Source organism: Parasteatoda tepidariorum, chromosome 2 (assembly GCF_982258835.1).
Source record: "Parasteatoda tepidariorum strain Cologne lab strain chromosome 2, Ptep-v5.0, whole genome shotgun sequence".
Taxonomy (NCBI): domain Eukaryota; kingdom Metazoa; phylum Arthropoda; class Arachnida; order Araneae; family Theridiidae; genus Parasteatoda; species Parasteatoda tepidariorum.
In genome coordinates, this window is record NC_141756.1 from 108754212 (window position 1) to 108768629 (window position 14418).

The 14418-nt window shown below is 28.5% G+C and overlaps 1 pseudogene across 1 annotated transcript in view; it reads left to right on the forward strand.

Moving 5' to 3' along the window:
- The window catches only part of LOC147816021 (tyrosine--tRNA ligase, cytoplasmic-like), a 30507-nt pseudogene that overhangs the window by 1045 nt on the left and 15044 nt on the right, over positions 1–14418 (forward strand). The window contains exons 2-5 of the transcript XR_015431214.1: positions 9343–9466; positions 10874–10954; positions 11064–11115; positions 13076–13254. The product of XR_015431214.1 is annotated as a tyrosine--tRNA ligase, cytoplasmic-like (transcript). The remainder of the gene's footprint in view (positions 1–9342; positions 9467–10873; positions 10955–11063; positions 11116–13075; positions 13255–14418) is intronic.

Consider the following 14418-nt stretch of genomic DNA (forward strand, 5'->3'; position numbering starts at 1 on the left):
TGGTACTCATTTATCGAACCACTGAAGGGATGAAAGGCTGAGTCAACCTCACCTCGAACGCAGGACCTGTGACACGAGAGCGCGAAGCCCTACCACCCAGCCACCGGTGACCTACATACTTACTTATCTCTAAAGGTATTTTTATCTAATGAGTACCTTAGAATGTTTGATGCTCTCCAAAGGTGTTGGTACTGGTACACCATATCTGACCATAGAAAACCAGGCATTAAATCACTTTTTTTATCCTTTATCATTGAATTTTTCTCTGTTCTGCTACTTTCGCTATGTATCTATAATTTAAACTCATCTCTCTCAAGATTCAGAGGATAAAATTGAGAATCATATAGATCCTCTTCACCAACTGAACTCCGTGACAGAGGGGGGTCTGTTACGTAGAGATAGCGGGTTCAAGTCTCACCGTAAACCTGGTGTCTCTGCAATGTCCTAATGTGTACTATTCGTAAATAAACAACAACAGTATTAATACAGTGATCCGTTCAAAATTGATGCCTCACTGTATAATATAAAAATTTTTATAAAATTTTGAATTAAGTAATTTTAGATGTCAAAACGCGAAATTTCAAACAATATTTTTTGACAAATTAAAATTTAAATATTCGAATATATTTTTTGAAAAATTAAAATTTAAATATTCGAATATATTTTTTGAAAAATTAAAATTTAAATATTCTAATATATTTTTTGAAAAATTAAAATTTAAAATTAAGGTTTTCTTAAAATATTCTACCTTAATTCGGCTGTTTGAACATTATTCTATCTATCGAATATTTTCTATCGATCTATCGAACATTTTTCCAACCAACTTCCTTTTGCTTTCAATATTCGAACCCACTCCCTTTTTTATCAGTACTGGAATCGGATATCATTTGAAGAGCTTTCAGGCCCACTCTCTTTTGAACAATTCTCCAACCCGCAATCTTTTTTATCGGTACTTGAACCCTCTATCAATTAATCAGTATTCGAACTCATTTTTTTAATCGGTAGTAGAATCCACTGATTTTTACCAGTTCTCGAACTCGCTATCATTGGTTCAATACTGGTTTCTGCTATGATTTGATCATTACTTGTATCCACTATCTTTTATCGGTACAACGGAGGAAGTGGCACACCCTCTGAAGGTCGGTGAACACAACTCCAACAGGGTGCCGTGTGATGCATATAAAGAAATAAAAATACATAGAAATAAAAAAAATTGGAAACATGAAATTTTAAAACACCAAAATTTTTTAAATGTTAGATTGTAATTTTTTTCAAAGCATTTAAATTACTTAAAATGTAATTTTTTTTATTGCCTTATTACAATTTATTCATTTGTATATATATATTTTTTAAGAAACGAAGACAAAAAAAATTGACCCGCAGTGGACTGATCTTTGAGACACGGCTCCCAGTAGATCACCGAAGTCAAGCATCACTGGCTGCAGTCAGTTTGCGGGTGGGTGACCACATGGATCAGTCTGAGTAGGGACAAAGGGTGTGCGGTATGGGTCCTCGTTGAACTGTTCTATCGTAAAGTTCTCGACTTCGCGTGCAGGTCGTCGGGATACCGAAGCGGAGGTGCCATCCCCTCTGCAGATGATCAAAATGGTTTTCCATACAGTCGCCAATAGCCCATTGTGCAGCTCCAGTGCGACGTAAATGAATTACAAAAAAATTTAATATACTGTTTCCTCAAAAAAAAGTAAGGTTACATGAGGTCGCAAGTTAACTGGACACACCGGGATATGTTCTGAGTCTATCTCTGCATGTTTTATTTGTCTTACAGAGGTAATGATTGTAAGACACGGTTCCCAGTAGATCACTGAAGTCTTAATCATAAATAGTAAGAAAAAGCAACAAAATACTCCCCACATTTATCTCTCTAATACTGAGATCAAACCAGTGAAACACGTTAAATACCTCGGCGTCACGATCTCATATAATTTGAGCTGGAGTATTCACTTAAACGGCATAATTAAAAGAGCCAGACCAGAGGAGCGTTTTTTGCGCTCAAAGTCCTCCTGCATAAGAATTCAAAGCTTGATCTAGCAAATAAAAGAACTATCTATATACAAGCGATTCGACCAATTCTTACGACCCTCACTACTATAAGCAACAACCTAAGAAAGAAGCTATCTACAACTGAAGGTAAATTTTTACGCACAATGACTGGCGCCCCAAGGGCGATTAGCAATAGATTACTCAGAAAAGACTTAAACATTGATGATATCAATTGCTTTATAGCCAAATTGACCACAAAATTTTATAGCGACGCAAAAACTTGCACCACATCAGATTTCAATAAGTTGTTCGATATTGATATAATCCGTGATAATTCGAATTTCTGCCCAATTACCGCCTTTTTATGCTCAGACTGCATACTATCAAAATACTATTCACTTTATCATACAACTCTACTCAAGGGGATCTCCCCATTCCAAAGATGATTTTCACTTCAAAACTAAAGATTTACTTCATTAAGGACTTGATTTGTCGTTACAACATACTACAACTTCAAAGATATTTAGGACCTCCTAGAATACGACAAAACAGAATCGATGAATCGGTTAGTGGCGCCAAACGCCGAGATAACCCCAATATCCAGCATCCAGTAGATCACCGAAGTCTTGCATTCCTGGCAGAGGTTAGTGAGAGGGGGGTGACAACAGCCCGTGGAGGGACCGAGGGTGTGCGGCATCGGTCCTCGTTGAACTGTTCTACTGTAGAGTGCTCGATTGCAACAAGTTAAAAGATATTTTGCCAAACTTGTGGATAATTTAAGTATTTTGTTAACAACCCCTTTACATGTTTTGCACCGTTCTTTTAGCAAAGTAAAAGCTGCGAAAACCTATTTAAGATCTACAAAGACACAAGAGAGTTCTTAAGTAATAATTTCTATCAGTTAAACAATTGACTATCTGCGTCTGCTAAAGTACGAAAAAATACATTTTAATGTTCATACTTGTATGTATTTATGTCATAAAAGATTACATTCATTAAAAATATTACTTTTAATAGATATTTATATTTGAGTATTTGAGGTGATAATCTTCATTCATTAAACAGACAGATTTCTTTTTTTTAAACCTTGAAATCGTTCATTGTTATTCATTTTCATTATGTTTCTTAAATCACCATTCAGGGTTGATTTCAATTTTTTAATTCTCTGGTGGTAATATTGTAATTTAAAATATAAAAAGGCAACTTTATACAGCGTCATGACTACACCTTATTTACTAAAAACAAAAGCAAATTTCCTACTATAAAGCCAAGTAAAAAAAGCTCTTAAAATCTGGTATTTAATAAAATTTTAGTAGTTTTTGATATTATTTTTGTGGATTCTATATGGAATAAATTCTGAATCCGATAAATGATTCTTCTTTAAAAACTTACAACTATGGTAATAATATTTTATAAATACTTTTATCAGTTTTTTTAAACTTATTCAATCCTAACTATGCAAATCGTTAACAATTCGAAAAACTAAATTAGATTTATTGTTCATTCTATTTGATATTTATTTATTTATAAATCAGTTTTTTGTACATAAATTATTTGTATCTGTCAAATTGTTACGTAAGCTGATTTCTTAAAAGACTGAGTACTCTGTAATTACTTGTAAGTAAACCTAGTTTTAAGCACTATATAAAAATTTCTCAAACATTTCATAGCAAAATTTGTTAATATTCTCAGAGGCATTTATAGCATCAGATATATATAACATAGATTCCCAAATATTGTGTATTAATATTTCTAAGCATTTATTTCATACTGCAATGATTATTTTTCAGGTTATTTTATATATTGTACATTCATTGTTTCACTCACTATTTTACAGGTATTTATATTGAATGTTTATCAAAGTGCGACTTAAAATTAATGACTGATGATTGTGTTATCAGGGCCTGATCTGGACATCAGGGAATCTCCACTTGTTGTAACTTTAAACCAAATTTACTTGTTATTTATTTACAAAATGCCTTTAAGTTATGTATGACATAAGTGAATAGTAAATATTAGTAAATTTGCGGTTATATTTCTTTTCGCTAACTCATAATTCTAATACGAGGGTTGCTATTTATATTTCTGGCCTAATAATGAAAAAACAAATATGTAGGATCGAAATTGGTTTTATTGTTTTTCAAAATATTCTCCATGATGATCAATACACTTTTGCATGCGTTTGAACCAATTTTCAAAGCACTTTTTCCAGTCCGATCGAGGTAACACCAAAACATGCGTTTTGAATGCATCAACCGCTTCTTCGGGGGACGAAAATCGTTGTCCACGTAATTTATTTTTGATGTGTGGGAATAAGAAGTCATTGGTTGCCAAATCAGGGCTGTACGGCGGATGACCCATCAGTTCGATCTTTCGCTCCATCAGAAATAAGTATATTTTTTTCCAGCAATTGAAACTATTAAATATAGTTAGTCCAATATAGTCCACACAAAAGCACAGTAATTGTTGTTTCCTCTTAATATATTGTATATAATATGAACAGGGAAAACACAGGGAATTTTTTTTTCCTAGATTTGAGTAGCAACCCTGAGAAATAATTAATATTTTTGCCGAAAATTTTTTGCAGTGATATAAAAATAAAATTTATTAATTGGAATAATAAGAGGGAATGATTATTTATTGTTATGGATCATAAAATAGTTTATTTGTGCTCCTTAAGCCAATTGTAAAGTAATTTAAAATTGAAAATAATTTACATGTTTATTATTAATATGAACAGGATCTAAGTATTTTTCATTAATTTCAGTGTCAAAATACCAACTTTGGTGACCTTGTCTGTTTTTTTTTTATTTATTTATTATTGTTGATCATTTTGATTTTAACAAGTGAAAAGTTTTCTTCGTGTTGTTCTAGGAAAAAGTAGTGTGTAGGAGGGCAATTTCAGTACAATTTTGCCTGATGTGTAATCGCTTAAAGGATTAACGATTACTAGTAATGATACAATATATGTCCTATAGCACTTACAAGCAGGATTGGAAAAAAAATTATTTTGTCAGGGTTAAATTGGATTTTTTCATCATCTCTTTTATTCATTAAAGTCTTAGAGTAAGTCTTGCTGCATGAATGAACACCATTAATTTTATTAATATTAAAATAGATATTAATACATTTTATTATTAATATCATTTACATTGATAAATTAGCAATAATTTTTTAATAAGAGTTATAGGGTTCAATTACCTTTTGTAGGATTTACATATTCTGTTTTAGGATAGATTTAAAAAAACTACTAAATGTTTAAGTGAAGAAATAAGTTATTTATTTTAATTCAATTGAAAGTCAATTTTCAAAGTAAATTCTTAACGTGGGGAATGTATTTATGCAATTGTGCATTACATTACTTTTCTAACAGTGTTGTGTCCTTTTTTATGTATAGTCAAAGCGGGCTTCTAGAATAAGCTCTACACTCTAAAAACTGTACCTCTGATTTCAGAGGCACATTTGAATCATTTGTGCCTCTGAATTTTAAGGGCACAACGTACCTTTAAAAATGAAAGGCACAATGTACCTCTGATTTCAGAGGCACATTTGGATCGTTTGTGCCTCTGAATTTTAAGGGCACAACGTACCTTTAAAAATGAAAGGCACACTGTACCTCTGATTTCAGAGGCAAAATCAGATGTGCCTCTTAGCTTGGAAGGTACATTGTACCTTAGATTTTGCTTTTATGTACCGCTCATTGAAACAAGCATTTAGTGGTACCAAAACCTGTTATTTACCAGATTTGAACACATTTTTTTTACCTCTTTGTAATTTGCTAGCACTTTATATAAAAAGGGACTTTTTGTTTGGTTTACACTATTACCAAGATATTAATTATAATAATTCTTAATGAAAAATATTTCTCAATTCTTTGAATATTGGCCACTTGAAAGTGATCATTTCAAAGGATTCCATCTAAGGCTTTTTCATAGACAATTATAAAATATGTAAATTTATACCATTTCTTTAATTATGTAGCGTTTAATGATACTTCAACAACTACAATGATGCTTTTCTAATCAGATATAGGCACAAAAAGATAATATTTATTTCTGTTAAGCCAAGTCAATATAATTCATGGATTTTTTTTTCTTTTCCAAAAAGCATCCTCATAATGGAAATTTATTATAAATTTAGATATTTTTTAAATATTTAGAGATTTCATAAAATAGTTTTATAAGGATCAAAAATTAAACACTAAATATCATGAAATCTAATATCTTTTATTTTCACACATAAAGAACAATTTTACATAATTTAGCAACAGTTGCAATATGATGTATACAGTTGCACAAATTTGGAAAAACATAGAATATTTTAAAATGATAGATGTAGATTTTGACAACTTGGATATTTTATAACATGAAATATGCTTAAACAAATGACTTAACAAGTGCAAAATAAAAGATTTCTTTCCATTGAAATGAATTTTTTTAAAATCCAGATTATGGTGAAACATATTAACCCGTTAGGCGCTATCATTCCCATTTTGGGAACATTAGCTTTCAATTTTTTTGGAACTAACTGTACTTAATATTATTTAATCGATGATTTTATTTGAGCTCAGAATATATGAAAAGCCTTCTGCAATTTTTTTGGAAGGCTTGTTTCAGAATTTTTTTTTTATTGTATTTTAAAAACGTGAAATTCTGCATTTTTGCCCCAATCATTAAACATGCATTTGTTTTATAAATATTATTAAAATAAAAATTACTTTCGTGCTTAAACTTGATTACAGCAATCGGATATAATTCTCTTTTCTATAATCCGAATTTCGATGTCTACAGTATTTCTTAAAATGTCCTATTTCACCACAATAGAAACATTCACGTTCAGATCTAAATTTCTTCACAATACTTGGCGAATTCCATTCCTCATTAAAATGTTCTTTCTGGCGATCATTATTACACGGAATAGCTTGTGGATCATACTGAAAATTGGCAATGAGATTTTCTTTAAAGTAATAATAATTATCATCATAAATTTCTGACCTTTCAGCAGGAATAAGCTGTAAAGCACACGAAAACCAAAGATCGAAATTCACACTAAATCTCTTCGCTTTCTGTTCAAAGAGTTCGAAGTACCGTCGAATTCCACACTTCTTGGCATCAATTTTAAACATCTCATTCACTAATTTTTTCTAAAGTAGGAAATCCTTAATAACAATAATATTTGTCACTAATTCTTTCAAAAACTTAATAAAACATTTCTGGAACGGATCCCACCGCTGCCACCAATGAATACATAGCTGTAGCGTATCAAGCTATGTTAAAGAACTATTCAGTTTCTTTATAAAAACATTTATTTCACACCACAACAAATACAATAACAAATATAAAGTACCCGCAACGGGATAGTTAAATCTTATAAAGGAAACTAGAAAAAGTGCCCATAGCGGGATATATGAAAACTCACCCGTAACGGGATAGATAAAATATCATAAAACAAACTAGATAAACCCGTAACGGGTAATATGAAAACTCAAATTCCACACAAAACTAATTCTAAAAAATCAACAACTTTCTGGTGTTCTAATTTTATCGTCTGCTTTTATTTTTTGTATTTCGTCATAAAATATTTCATTGATGTGCGCATGCGCTTCTTCTCCGTTACATCGTACCGAAGAAAAAAATGGGAAGCCCATTTGAGAGGCACAGGGAACCGGTAAAATCCTTTCGTACCGCGCATTGACTCGCGTTTGCTTTGGTGCCTTTCATTTCTTGCGGTGCCTCTCATTTTTAAAGGCACATTAGTTATGTGCCTCTAACGTGAGAAAATAAAGGGTACATTTAGCTTGTGCCTTTTATTTAAGAGGTACAGTTTTTAGAGTATACTATTTCAACAACAAGGATTACATCAGAACAGGAATTTTGTATAAGTATTTTACCAGTTAAAAGGGGCTATTTTTTAAAAGTATCATTTTAAACTATATAATTAGACTCACTGTTTAGGAAAATAGTATTTAAAATACACTTTTTAAAAAAAATATTTTCCTATTTCATTGAATAGTGATTCTAATCATATTTTATATTGTATCTTGTTATAACTGGTTTTAATTATCTTGTGAATTAGTAACTCAAATTTTTGTGAGAATATGTTAGTACATTATTTCCACTTTCTAATAATACATATTTAATTAAAATTTAATGAACAGAATATAGAAGTAATGGAAATATAAATATTTCAATGTATGTAGTTTATATTTCGTTCTATTATAAACTTAATATCTTGAGCTGATTTCTTAATAATAAAATGCAATTATGAAAAAACGTGAGTTTTTTTCAAGTGGTTTTTCTCAGGTTGGGTAAAATCAGAACAACCCTGCTTACAAGGGAAGTGGATAGCTTAAAAATTCCTATATAAGCAAAGTTAAACCTAAATTTAAGAGCATTTTTATAAACCTTGGATAGGGTTTATATTAGCTGTCTAACTAGGGTAAAATATGCTCCATTAAAGTTTCTGTTCATTTATTTTTAAACTAATAGAAATGATGTCCTGAGATTAAATCCCAGCTGGAAAGGTTGAACTATATCTCTAATTTCCTTTTCTAAAAAAGATTCATAGCTATTTAATATTTTATTCATTTAATAAATTTTTTATTTATTTAGAACTTAAATTTTTAAGAACAACTAAATTAATAGAAATTTAAAATATTTTTTTTTGATTAAAATATCTAGGTCATTGAGAAAAAAATTTTAAAATTTAAAATAACATTTTGTATCTTTTTAAAATTACAATCTAATAAAAATTTTATTTTTTATTTAAAATGTATGGATTATTTTAAAAAATTTGCAGTTCAAAATTTAAATTAAAATCGTATATTTCTTTTTTAAGTAATCCATACATTATAATTAAAAAATAAATATATTTTAATTTTTGTTGTTTTTAAAAATTTAATTTTTTAAAAAATAAATTTAAACTAAAAAATAATAATTTATAAATTGAATAAAGCATATTAGATAGTTATCAATCTTCTTTAGAATAGAAAATTGGAAATAAAATTCAATCGTGCCAACTGAGATCAGGACCCCCAACTCAAGACCTCTCTGGTAAAAGGCATAGAGCCTAATCACTATACCACCATTGAGATAAGTCTGGAAGCTTTGTTAGTTTAAAAATAAATGAACTGAAATTTTAATGGGGCAAATTAGGCGTCTAATTTTGTTTTGACAGGAATTTTTGAGATGTGTACTTCCCTTGTTAGTCTACTTTTTATGTCTTTTATTTTCACCATTACAAAAGCTTGTTTATAAAGCCAATCAGATTTCTCTTTATATAATAATGTCTCTGTATGCTATAAGCTGTCTTATTTTAACTAAGCAAAGTTTATATTTTTAGAGAATATACTTTAGATGTGTACAGATTATAATCTTTAGTGACGGAGCATGATGCAAAAAAAGCTGAAGTTATTAAGCAAGTAGATCATCCTTTCCTAATCAGTTTAACGTATCCTGGAATGCAAGTTAGTATACGCAATTCTGATATAGCATATTATTGATGCAAAACTTATGTCATATTTATGTTTAGAAAGTGTGTTGATTAAAAGGTTCTCTGTTATAATGTGTATCTAATTGTGTTTCAGGGTAATTTGTAAAACTCTATTGACATTATACGGTTTTAATAAGAGAACGTACTTAAGTTTCATTAAAAGCTTAAAAGGAAAATTTTTAAATTTTAATTAAAAAGCTTATTTAAGTGATAAAGGCTTTTTCTATCAGTAAATCCATTAATCAGGCTGTAAATTGACTGCACAATTTATTTAAGAAAGTAGTAATATAACAATTTTGTTTTTTTTATTGCTACATTAATGATCTGTTAATCATATCATTTGTCCTCTAAATCAAATTACATATGTTTTCTGAAAATCGTGCATTCCTTAAAGTTTTTAAGATTATAATTAGTTTTTTGGTTTATTCCTTTTAGCATAATTTCAATCTATAATGGCAAGATATTTCCTCAAATCTATGATATTTAATTTATTTTATCATTTTTTTTTTATTCTCAGTTTTGAAAATTTTTAAACTAACCATTTTTCCACAAGTATTAAAAACTAATCTAATAAAATTTTAAATCTATGGACTGATAGTGTTTGAGGTTAGGTACTGGCAATTTGGAATTTTCCTTGCAGCATATTAGGAAAACAGTTAATAATAAATTTTTAATTTTTGTGAAGTTATAAGTTTTGACAATTAAATTGATTTTTGTATGGCCAATTTTTCTTCCTAGATCTTTCATATTTATACTAATAGGTTTATTTTAATGTAATATAATGTTATTTATTTAACCAGAATTTTATCATTCCATATAACTTGAATGTTTTTCAATTCCTATATTTTCTGACCAATTGAGCTACTTGATATAATTTCATTTTTCTGTTAAGAATTTTAAAAGATAAAAATATAAGATTAATTATGTTATTCATTATTAAAAAGTATTAAATTTGTTGGACATAAAATTAGTTCCTCAATTCTTTTTCTTTTTTTCTTTCTTACTCATTGTTATTTTACTTTTTTTTCTTTGGCTGTAAAAAGCTTTCAGCAAGGCATTTTATTCTGTTCTCACTTGTAAAATCTTCTAATTTCATGAACTGTTATTTATTACCCTGTCATGAATATGGCATGGTAATAAATAACAGTTAATATAAGCTGTAAAAATTATAGCTTACAGCTTATGGGAATAAAATTATAAGATTTTTTTTTTAATAATGATAATTTTTATTCTATTAAATTTTTTTATTACTTTTTGATGTATTTTTTTACTTAAAAGTATACTACATTAGAAAATAATCAAAAAATTATTTGTAATGAACTATTTAGCTATAAAACTATAAATGCAATAATCTGAATGCAATAGTTTCATTTTTCAACAGGCCTTAGATGAAGAATGACTTAAAGTAGATGCTCAGTTTGGTGGCGTTGACCAAAGAAAGATTTTCACTTTCGCTGAAATGGTTTGTTTTTATGAACTGTTTCATATAAAATATACTTAAATTTTCATTTTTTGCATTAATTTCATTTTTTAATTGTAATTTTTTTAAGTATTTTTATGATATGTTTCAGTATTTACCTCAATTGGGTTATGCTAAAAGAATTCATCTAATGAATCCAATGGGTATGAATAATTTTTGAAATGCATGTTATACTTCATTTTAATGAAATGCTTGCAATAATATCATGGTTAAATCAATAGTTTCTTTTCATCTCTTTTACTTACATATCTTTTTTTTTAAATAACTTCTTTTTCTTTACATATCTTAAATGATTTTTATCTACCAACTATTTGACTACTCATAATAAAAATATTTAAAAATAAACAGTAATTTTTACATATTTTATCTTCATGATTATTATGATGGAGTCCAATTGATAATTTATGAAAGTTTATTAATGCCATTCACTAATTTATAAAAGTAATATGATTTTAATTAAGTGTTTAATGTCTGTTTAGTTCACAACGCATATTTATGAATTCAGATCAGGCAATAATGTAATCCAGTGTTTCCCAAACTTACCTTTTTTGTGTACCCTTTCTAAATTTTCCTTAGCGCTGTGTACCACTAATTAAAAAATTAATGTATTTTTTACTATAGAAAAATTGCACAAAAGTTAAAAATCACAACTGGCTGTATGCACCACTAATTATTAACTGTTAACTCTGCAAAAAATAGCCAATAGAAAAGTACGTAATCGTAAATTTTCATGGCTAGCTTTGTTATTAAATAAAATTTTTTGAAATTTTCGTTTGTTGTAAGATATTTCGCATAAGAACGCGTACCCCCGCTAAACTGTTCCCGTACCCCTGGGGGTACGCGTACCACACTTTGGGAAACACTGGTGTAATCTAATGAAAAAGAGACTGAAGGAAACTCAATATTGGGTGTGTGTTAGAGGCAAAAATTGTACAGATGTGATGAAGTCTGCAAAGTGAACCTCTTGAATTTGGATTAGATGGGAATTGCAAATGTAAAATTGTGGATTCTCTTAAAAAAAAATTCAAAAAATTTCTCTCATAAGTTTTTTTCCCCTCCTTTTTTTAATAATAGCATAATATCTGTAGCAAGTATAATATCAATAGCATAATACGTAAAATTTTAAACATGTTTGAAGAATTTACACAAGTCATCATCATCATCAATAGCTCGACAGCCCAGGATGGGCCTTGGCCTTCTCAAAAAGTTTTTTTTTCAGGCTGACCTTTTTTTTTTGCTAGTGTTTTCCAATTTTTTGTGTTTAGGGCCAAAAGATCTTTCTCTAGGCTATCTATCCATCTCAAATTCGGCCTGCTTTTTTTTCGTGTGCCAACTGGTCTGGCATTGAAAACTCTGGTGGTAGGGACGTCGTCCATTCTTACACAAGTATCAGATTCATTTAATCTTACCTCAGTTAGGCTTTAAGTTTTATAAAACTCAAGATGCTAACCAAGAGAGCAGTTACTAAATTAATGAAAACTTACTGTTAAATTTCTATCTTGTTATTTGGATCCTGTATTGAAATGAATTTTGTTTATCTAATTTTTTTTATGTTTATATAAAAAAATATTGTGATATTTGAAATGTTTTAATTATAAATGGTCATCCAATGTTCCCTTTAAACTAGAAGTAACTAAATTCTTTGTCTTAGAAATGTTGGGGGCCCTAAATGAGTATACTTGTTTTATTTTGTCAATATTGTTTGTTCTGGGGGCATCAATATTGCACTGTTTTCCATTTTGGAATGAAAAAAATTGAAAATGTATGCATTCATTATCCATATAAAAAATGTAAATTTTTCATGATTCTCATCTAAGAATAAATCAAAATTAATTTTAATAAATCAAAATCAATAAAGTAAAATGAGAGAAATGATTAAAAAATATTTTAAGATTGAAATTTATGCAATTAAGTTTTGTTCATATGCAAATTTTTTTGGTTGTCTTAACAGAAGTTTATTTAACGAATTTTTCTTAAAATATTTCTGCTATCCTTTAACCTTCTTTTCATGAATAAATAAGTTGTTTCAAGTATGCTTTATTTTTGCGAAATTCATTTAATTGTAGATTCTCTTATAAATGTATTACATTGTTTTAATGTTAGTGCCTGGACTTACTGGTGGTAAAATGAGTTTCTTTTTAGAAGATTCAGGAATAGACTTATTAGACAATCTCTCTACTGTTAAGAAGAAGCTCAAAAAGGCATTTTGTGAACCTGGTAATTTAGAAGATAATGGAGTTCTGGCTTTTGTAAAACATGTGCTACTCTTCAAAGATGAAGGTTAAGGACTTTTCTATTGTTTTCAAATCGTTTTTAAAATTGAACATTTATTTTGAAATGTAAGATATTTGTATGTCTAATTTTTTTTAATCTTACTTTATATTTGCCATTTAATTTTTTTAAACAATTGAAATAAAAAAAAATGCATTTTATATTGAATATTCAAAAAAAAAAAATCATTTTAAGATTCAGAAATTTTCAAAAGTGGTGTCAGAAAAATGAATTGTTTGTTTATTAAAATGAGTCATTCGTGTTTTCGCATTTTGTAGCGTGGTTTTTTTTATGTAAAAAGTTCTTTGAAAAAAAGGTTAAAATTATACTTAAAGTAGTTTTTGTAAGCATTACCAAGCTAAGATTTTTAATATCGAACTTAGAACTGTAATGTATGGTAAATTGCCGGTTAAGTTCAATTCCATATAATTTCTTGCTCTATGTTCACCTATACTTAGTTTTATGAAAAGTTATTTTATATTTCTTTTATTATTTAATTTGCATTTCTTTAGGTTTTGTCATTCAGAGAAATGAAGAAAATGGTGGAAACACAAATTATAAAAATAATGTGTATATAGAAAACGACTTTGAAAACATGTGTTAAAATATGTTAATAAAGATTTTCAAACTGTTAATCACCTGCATATGTCCATCATATTTTCTTTATGTTGGTTATATTGAAAATTTACGTTTTTCGGCAACTCATTACATTTACAGACCCACCGATTGAAGGGCTTTAGTCTCTGGCTTTTATGTCCAATATCTGGGCTTCTGGTCACCAATGTATTTTCCAAGTTTTTTCTCTTTTTTTTACCTAATTGGCATATGAATTGGATAACCTGTACATAATTTACATATGGCTTTCAAAACTTTGGTCCAGATCAATGATTTTGTAGTTGAAGTAATTCCTATCTAGAACTTTTCTTTAATATTTTGAAATGTTAAAATTAAAATATTAATATTTAATTAATAATTAAAATTATAATATGAAACATTAAAATACTTTTTTTTAATATAATGTTTGATAAAATTTTTTTAAAAAAGTATATAAACTGCTTTAGGGTGATTTCTCTTTTTGGAGAGATATCTTAATTCATGCTAAAATAACTAATTTCAGTAATACTTCAATTGTTTCTTTTTCAAGCACAGCTCATTTTTACAGTTTTCTGTGTTTG